The sequence below is a fragment of the Lycorma delicatula genome, chromosome 3 (assembly GCF_047948215.1).
Source record: "Lycorma delicatula isolate Av1 chromosome 3, ASM4794821v1, whole genome shotgun sequence".
Lineage (NCBI taxonomy): Eukaryota > Metazoa > Arthropoda > Insecta > Hemiptera > Fulgoridae > Lycorma > Lycorma delicatula.
Window position 1 is genome coordinate 49035725 of NC_134457.1, and position 9984 is coordinate 49045708.

Here is a 9984-nt window from a genome sequence, read left to right on the forward strand (position 1 = left end):
TTTATAACCTATTTCTACTCATGACAATAACGGAAAAGTTCATATAAAATTTGTTTTGAAATTCTTCATTTGCGAGTTAGGCTATTTACAAGTTCCATTCGGATTTCAGCTATCCCGTGGAAATGAAGTCTTACTGAAACTTTTAGGATGTTAATTAAGAGACAGGATTACTGATTTCTTATGGTTTTTGATCTCAAAAATCAAATAAAATATGTTCCAGAACCATATTTGCAGTATCTTTCGAGAAATCTAGAGTGAGAATCATTTTTTTTTTATGTTTGATGAACAATAACTTTGTTAAATGGGTAATGAACATTTAAACTTTTAAACAAAACTTGTAGAAAATCTTATTTTGAATAAAATGATGTAAGATAAGTTAAATAAAACAAAGCAAAGCAAAGTTAGACAAATTTGAATTTTATTTAGAAACAGACCACTAGATCTAAGTGCATTTTATGTAACAGTTTATAATAAGTGTTCAAAAATGACTCTGCAATTTCTACACACTCCTTGGCACGCTTTTGTATTGATTTTTTGCACTTTTTAATTCTTCAGTGCTGAGCCTCATCCATAATGCAGATACATAATTACTCTCGAGAATGTATTTTGTTTTATATAGAATATTTTACATCCATCCCCAGCCGCAAAAATCTAAAGGTGTTATATATCAGGTGATCTTGGTGGCTAGGATGTGGATCTCAACGACCGATCCATTTCTCAGAGAAATGATGATTTAAGCGAGTGGAAACGGCACAGTAGAAGCAGTGAGGTGCGCCATGATGCTGGAGGTATACTTTGTGTCTCAGCACTAGACAAACTAAAGCAGCTGCCACAATTCTTCCTGAAGAAAGTGCTAGTATACCTCAGCATTAAGGCAGCAAGTTAATATAGACAGTCCAAACAGCTGTTGTGAAGAAGGCTACACTGTACATTGATGCTAAATCAGTGTTGAAAATTGCTTTCTATCATTTCATGAGGCCTTACTTCTGCCCTGTATGCTCATATCATAAGTTGTTGATGCCATCTTGAGTGAAATTCTTGACTGTAAACAAAACGTACTTGTAGAGTTGGTTTGTATTCTACCAGTTGCAGAACTCTTAAGTGAAGCTGACAATCTCCTGTTTTTAGATTTTAAATTGGCTGTTTATGATAAGGGGAAAACATTTTTGTTTAAGTGTACTCTACCCCTTTGAATGAGAAACTCCAATCTGCTTAGAAGGACGTTTTGTACAGATGCCTGAACTGCGCAGAACTGTCATAATATTTTCATCAATACCAGCATTGGTTGGACAAATCATCCGTAGCTGGTACAAATATTAGGTAGTGAACCTGTCTCTCAAAAGTTGCTAAACGTCATGCTAATTGTTTTGGGATCTTGAATCCTGTGATTCTGAAAACTTAATTCATATTCTACTGCAGTAGCTGTAAAATTACTATTTTACACACCCAAGATGAATACCATATCAGTGTATTCCTCTGTTGGACATAAGTACGGTATTACTTCAGTGGCAAAGTATTTTAGTTTGAATGTGATTGGTTCACCATTTAAACGAAAATAACATTCAAAGTAGAATTCACAGAAAACCTTTGCTGATGACTGCTTAATGTACCAAACAGAATGATTTAAACACTAACAGAGCATTATTGCGCATTGTTGTTTTGTTTTTGTCATTAATAAACAAAATATTATCTAAGTGATTTTTATTTTACAATTATTGTGTAATTTCTATTATTTCTTTTTTTAAATCAAATTTTCTAAAGCATAACAAATCACTAATTCTGCTGTTAATTAACATGCTAAAAATTTCAGTACGATCTGATTTCACCGGGGTAGCTGAATTCTGAGCAAAATCTTTTACTAGCTGTAACTCAAACAAAAATACCACCCAAAAATTCTTGCCCAATTCGACTCAAAAATAATTATTATGTTGAAAAAAAAAAGTTTTTAGACGAGAAAAAAGGTAAAAAATTTTGGCTGGCATAAAATGAAAAAGTACCCACCCATATGTCTGTAGCCCGGAGGTAAAGTACACCATCTCCATTTTTACAATTTTACAATAGAGCAGTTAAAAGTTTTGAAATTCGTTTTTTCTTATTTCCTTGGCTCATCACCATCCTTCCATCATAACTTTTTCTACCAAGACACCTTATTTAGGTCTACTTTAGTAGATGCTATTACATATTTATTGATTTTTATTTTATATTGAAAAAATGGACATGATATGTCTTATAGCTCTATGTACTTAATATTTTTTTAATGAATACTAATCTCATGTCCAGTCATTTGTGAAAGAAAAGCAGTAAGTCTGAAGAAAATTATGTTTTATCTTCTTTCCATCAAACTTTTTCTACTAAAATACATTATTAAGAAATTAAGCCTCCATGTATGTGTAAAATTAAGTGTTACCAAAAAATTACTGAATTATAATGGAATGAACTTTTTAAGACTTCTGGGATTCAGGAAAGGGTCACAGTTTAAAAAGACATTGTGTCCTGCATTGAAGTAAGACCAAAAGAATGATGTAGAGGTACCGATGGTATGTAACTAAAAGAAAATTCTTTTCATTATAATTTAACATAAATGATATAAAAATAAGGGTGAGTGAAGTAGTGACGTTTATAAACACATTAACCTATATCTAATGCAGTTGTTAACACAATTAAAAAACAAGAATTTGGAGAGATTGTAGAAATATACAAAAGAGAACGGCATACATCTGTCATAAAAACACCCAAAGAAATAATTTGAAATGTTATCCCAAAATATGAGAGCCACTATTCATACTTGAAAATTAAGAAACAGTTTTTAAGTCCCGTTTAGATCTAGAGAAATTGTATTCATTGTATCAAGAATTCTGTGCTGAAAATAAAATAGGTAAAGAAAAAGTAGCAAAAAAGTCACTCTACCTATATATATTCAACAAAAAATTCAACTTATTTAAGTATCACAATAGACACCTGTGTGATTCATATGTAGCAAAATTACAGGGTGAATTTACTTCAGATGGTAAAAAATGTATTCAAAGTAATTATGAGTTGCACCTTAAGGTTTCATGGAAGTGGTATGGATAAAAAAGTAAAGATACTCAAGATGTAAAGAACAGCCAAATGGTAAAAATGTTTACAACTGATTTACAAAAACAATTACCAACGCCACTGTTAACAAACACTGAAAGTTTCTACTGCATGATTTTGCAGATGTTTAATTTCACAATTTATGATTCCAGTGATCGACTTCATTCTGTATGATCTGAGATGAAAATAATGCAGGATGTAGTGAAAATGAAATAGCTTCTTGCATTCTAAGGTCGCTGAACAAAGCATTCCCGATTCAGAAATTGAAGAAATAGTATTAGGCTCAGACAATTGCTATGGCGAGAATAAAAATTTATCTATTTTCATGTGTTTTTTCCACATTTTACACAGATATCCACAGATAAAGTGTATTGGTCATAAATTCATATTAAAAGACACTTATGGAAGCAGACATTGTCCATGTGCTGATAGAACAGAACAAGAAGAAAATGAATAATTACTTTCAGATATTGACACCTAGGGATTGATAACAGCTGGTTTGCCATTGTTCAGGAAAGGAATATGTCTGCAATATGAAATTACATGATTGCAAGAATTTTAAATCACTGTATGGTAAGATATGACCGTTTAATAAGCACCCAATCTTCCTGTCAGAATTTATTCACATTAAAGTTCAGCAAGATAATATTGGTGAATTTTTTATAAACATGAAACTGATGTTGACAAAGGATTTATTTCAGTTAATTTGGGAAAAAATGACATCAAGTTTCCAGATGTACTTGATGTCATTAGAGTCTATCCAAAACCGATGTCACTGTTAAAATACAAAGACCTGTTAACTCATTTAAGTATTTACCATCAGAGTGTCATCTCTTTTATTGCAACATACATAAAGTGAAGTAAATTTTATTTTTTTGGGGGAGTGAAAAATGTTTTTGCGTTGTCATTACCTGGTCCAAATAATTACAAGAAGCTTCTTCTCAGATAATAAAATATCAGTAAAACAGGTTAAAACTGTGAAGAAAACTAAGATAATAGTAGAGATAAAATAAAATTGGAGTAATAAATAAACGTAACAATTACGATAATACATGAAACATGAATAACAAAAGAATATCAAAGTTTTAGTGGGTTAGATCTTTTTAAGTATATTAATTCTTTTTAGAAGTAAGAATATCTGGTCTAGTGCATTCTTGTCATTTCCTAGGATGCGCCGTATGTCCCTAGTGAAGTAAATGATTTCCCTGACAAAGAAAGCGATGAAGATTAGAGGAAATAATTAGTTTTAATGAAATATTTAGTTTAGAATATTAGTTTTATTAATAAATTTTATTTGAATATGTTGTAGATTTTCTACTATTTAATAATTTTTTATTGTTAATTTTGAATTTTTATTGTACAGTATATAATATTACTACTGAAGAAATGATTACATTTTTTAATTCATTGTAAATATTTTTTGAGGGTCCATAGCAATAATATTATCTTGTATCACACTTTTTTATATAAGCAAAATAATTTTATAATAATAATAATAATCTTTTAATTACCCTTTTCTTTTCTCTGTAACAATGTTAACAATATTGTACAATCATTTTTTATCGCCCAGTATATTTGTCTCTTGGACAAAACAATCAGGAAGTTGTGTTGCACTAACATTATCTTTTATGAACGATATTTTTTCGTAAAATATGTTTTTTGCAAAATAAAACATAATTTTCTTCAGACTTACTGTTTTTCTTTCACAAATGACTGGACATGAGATTAGAATTCATTAAAAAAAAATATTAAGTACATAAAGGTATAAGACACCATGTACATTTTTTATATGTAAAATAAAAACTAATAAATATGTAATAGCATCTATTAAAGTAGACCTAAATAAGGTATTTTGGTATAAAAAGTTATGATGGAAATTAGTAAAAAACGAATTTCAAAACTTCAAACTGCTCTATTGCAAACATGGAGATGATGTCCTTTACCTCGAGGCTACATTTATATGTTAAATATTTAACATTATTTCTTCTGTTTTATATAAATAGTTAATATAGATACTTCTTATCTTATTATTTGTTTCTCTATTAGTAATTTATTTTATGATGATATGTATTTTTTATATATTTATATATATGTTGCTATTATTTAATTTGTGAGAATAAAAAAAAAAATATTTATTGAATATCAATTAGTTTTCATATTTTGTAAGGTTATTTCTACATATATATTTTTTTAAAGGAATCTGAGATCTCATTGAATGATGAAGTTTCATCACAGCTTAATTTTAATATAAAAACAAATGAACTTCAAATTTTTTTTTTTTGTCTTCAGTCATTTGACTGGTTTGATGCAGCTCTCCAAGATTCCCTATCTAGTGCTAGTCGTTTCATTTCAGTATACCCTCTACATCCTACATCCCTAACAATTTGTTTTACATATTCCAAACGTGGCCTGCCTACACAATTTTTCCCTTCTACCTGTCCTTCCAAAATTAAAGCGACTATTCCAGGATGCCTTAGTATGTGGCCTATAAGTCTGTCTCTTCTTTTAACTATATTTTTCCAAATGCTTCTTTCTTCATCTATTTGCCGCAATACCTCCTCATTTGTCACTTTATCCACCCATCTGATTTTTAACATTCTCCTATAGCACCACATTTCAAAAGCTTCTAACCTTTTCTTCTCAGATACTCCGATTGTCCAAGTTTCACTTCCATATAAAGCGACACTCCAAACATACACTTTCAAAAATCTTTTCCTGACATTTAAATTAATTTTTGATGTAAACAACTTATATTTCTTACTGAAGGCTCGTTTAGCTTGTGCTATTCGGCATTTTATATCGCTCCTGCTTCGTCCATCTTTAGTAATTCTACTTCCCAAATAACAAAATTCTTCTACCTCCATAATCTTTTCTCCTCCTATTTTCACATTCAGTGGTCCATCTTTGTTATTTCTACTACATTTCATTACTTTTGATTTGTTCTTGTTTATTTTCATGCGAACTTCAAATAAATGATAAATATTTACACACAGTGAAGACAGAAGAAGAGATCGGATTTTATCCAGGTCATGTAAGTATTAGTTTTTGCATATTGTAACAAACGTGATTTGTCTGTTCAGTTTTATTACTGTGTGTGCTCGTGTGTGCATGTGTGTATGTGTGTGTGTGTGTGTGTGTGCGCTCGTGTGTGTGTGTGTGTGTGTGTGTGTGTGTGTGTGTGTGTGTGTGTGTGTGTGTGTGTGTGTGTGTGTGTGTGTGTGTGTTATTTCAATGTGTTCTGTAGGAAAAAATGTTTAATTCTATTTAGTTCTGTTTAATTAATACCGACATATTAAGGTGTGTGTGAATATGTGAGGGCAAAAGATTTGTTTTGTAACTTGAGTGATAACTAGAATGTTTGTATTTTAACTTGTTGACAGAGTTCACAAATGATGTTCAAAGTGAGCACCCTGCACAGTTGATGCAGCAATCCTAAAGCATTCAAATTGAGAGTCATGTGACGCAAAATGTTGTCAATGACTTCACTTTCTTATTGTGAATGTTTGCCTTCAGTTATCAGGAGTGTAAGAGTTCGATTTATAAACTCTAATTCTTTAAATAACCTACAGGAAAAAATTGCAGTCAGATGAATCATAGGAACAAGGTGGTCACTTCCCTCTGCTCATAGTAAAAGCCCCATGAATATGTGCTAATGAATTGTTTGGTGTACAACACATTGTTTCTTTGTCTTGTTGGAAGAAGCAAAAGTTTTTTCACGATCTGTTAATCAAGTATAGAATTCTTTGAAAATTGTTCAGAACACTTTTTTTTTTGAGAGTATGGTAAAAAATAATTTGGCGCTCCACCACACTATATGATTACCAGAACAGTACACTGTATACTTGATTCTCTCATTGTGAAGTGGGCACTCAAACATATGGTGAGGGTTTTCCCCTACATAAATGAAACCATGCCTCATCTGACAAAAAACAGTATTGCGTCTTATTTGTTCATTAAAAATGTTTTTGAGAAGCTGTCCATATTAATTAAGATGTTTCAGTTTTTTCTCGTAAGTTGATACATGCTACGGTTTCAAATTTAAATCGTAAAGTATCATAAGGTAAGATGTGTATTTTACACTACTTTATTATGATAAGAATTTCTGTCAGTCCAAAAGATTTATATAATCATAACAGAAGGATGTCTATTTTGTTTTGCAATTTGTAATCAACCCCAATGTATGCCATTTTTTAATCTAATTGTGAATTGTACTCTTTGCTAGGATACAGGCATTCAGAAAATTTTCAGTGAGTATTTGATGTGTTCCTTGAAATGATTTTAAAACGCTGATTAACTTCTACTATAGTAATCCATTTTAGAAAGACACAACTCAAGGAAGAAAACTTACTGGACTAAAGTGTGAATAGTTTACAACTTACATCAGTAGGTTAGTGGAATAACACTAACAACCAACAATGATGCTAACAGAAGCAGTGTCTAAGGTGAAACTCAAATAACTGGAACACGGTGTCATCAGTTGAAGTTGAGAAGACCTTCCTGGTCAATAGTCATCTTCAATTGACTGACAATCACTTTTAAATCATGGGTGGGTGGGTTTGTAGATCTGATCAACATGGATATAGAAGTAATAAAAATATTTATCTGTTATTAAAAATTTGTTAATTGTTTGTAATTCTGTTATTTGTTTTTAATTGTTATTAAAAATTTGTTATAATTTGTTATTTAAAATTTGTAATAGTTTTGTTATCTTTCCGAAAACATGTGTATGATAATAAAGTTTCAGCTAAGTGTATACACATACTATATAATAAATAAAGTTCCTTATTATAATGATAATTAATATTCAAAACCATGTTGATTATGAATATATGTTTAAAGTATATTTAGTGGCTTTTTACAAGATATAACATTTAATGTTATTGTAATTGATATCATTTTACATTAATTCATAATTATATTTTAATTATTATTTTAATTTTATAGGTTACTATCGATAAAGGGAGTCATCAAGAGAAGTACAAAGAAAAATGTAATTTGTAACTTTAGTCAAAAGTCATTTAATTTCAGAAGTGGTTTAATCAGACATCTTAGTATTCATTTAAATGAAAAAAATTATGTTTGTAATTTTTGTCAGAAGTCTTTTAAACTAAGTTCTGATTTAATTCCTTTACGTACCGCAATGTGTTTACGAAAACGTCATACCGGAAACGTTTTCCTAAACGGAAAATGAAAATTAAAGTTTAATATAAATAAAACTGTTTTTTAACAGAACGATACCGATATCAAAACAGGTAAGACAATACATTTCTATTATCAAAATCTGTTATTAATTTAGAATTTTGTTTAAAAAAAATACATGTTAATAGACAACAGATATACAATAATATATGATAAACGATGTTCAAGCGTTCAATATAATAAGAAAAAAAAAACAATTTGTTACAAAACTCTTACCCGCCCGATTTCATTTATTAAACGACGATAAGAAATGTACGACGATAAGATCTGTAAATGCGATATGAATCACACGTGAATTAAATCGGACCGATAAGAAGTTTTTAACAAATTTTTATATTTTTGCTTATTATTTAAAACGCTTAAACATCGTTTATTATCTATAATTGTACATTTATTGTCTATTACATATATTTAACGTCTATTTTTTTTTTAGATTCTAAATTAATAACAGACTTTGATAACAAAAATGTAGCGTACCTTTTTTTGATATCAGTATCGTTTTTTTTTAAAAAACACTTTTATTTGTATTTCAGAAAGTTTTGTTTCCCAAGAGGAAGAAATTATATCTGCGAGACTCTTACCTAACGGTTTAAATTTCAATGTAATTTTTTTGGATGTCGCTGCGTTTTGTTAGATTATTCTTTAATTTTTTTTTAATGAATTGCTGATTGTTTTCTTACGGATTTATTACTAAAATTTATCAACTGGAAGGCTCATATAACTGGTATTACGGGTTACGTGAATTCAGCGCTTAGAAAATTCTATTATCTTAAATATATTTGTCCAATTTCTGTCCTTAAAACAATATATTATTCGATTAATAATTCAAAATTGCAATACGGCATTTGCTGTTGGGGAGGTACGTATATTTCTACTCTCAATCCTGTTACGATTGCTCAAAAGAAGATCGTAAGAATTATGACTAAAGTAAATAGATTTGAACCGTCTTTCCCGCTGTTAGAAAGATTGCTAATCTTACCGTTAAGGTATATTTATGTTTATCGGGTTTTACGGATATTCTATATTAGAGGAGGTTATATGAGCGGTAATGATAGTGTTTATTCAGGCAGGCTACAAGCACAGAACCGTGTAGCTATTCCGTTTCCGAAAAACGAGGCTTATAAACGCTTCTTCATTTATTGTGCCCCAAAGTTGTTTAATAAACTTCCAGTTTCTATAACATCCGCAAATTCTCTACCGATCTTCTCCAAAAGGCTGAGACTATGGCTTTTGACGTTGCAGGATTTTCAATTTCTTTTTAATTAACAAACTAAATTTTTCATTTTTCATCGAGCGACACTAATTTATTAGTCATTGAATAATCGTAATTAAGTTACGAGTAAGTACGTGTTAAATAAGTCGTTAAGTAATCGTGTAAACAATGAAGGTAAAGTTCTACTATGTGTAATTTTCTTAGGTTATAAATAATTATTAAATGAATCTTTGTTTTTATTAGAGAAACTTGTTAGCATCCGTCTCAACTGATTAATTTAAGAACTGATGGTGACCTCAACACAGCTATGCGCTAAGGAGGCGCCTATCTTTAGTACATATACTTTTGTTTTTTAAGTAATTAACGGTAATAAATAACAAAGCATTAATCTCAGTTTTATTGTTAGTCTCTTAAACTGTGTGTTTTTGTTTTTAGATTTTTTTTTTATTAGATCAAATCTAAGAATTTAATGTTAATTTTTAAGAATTTAAACTTAT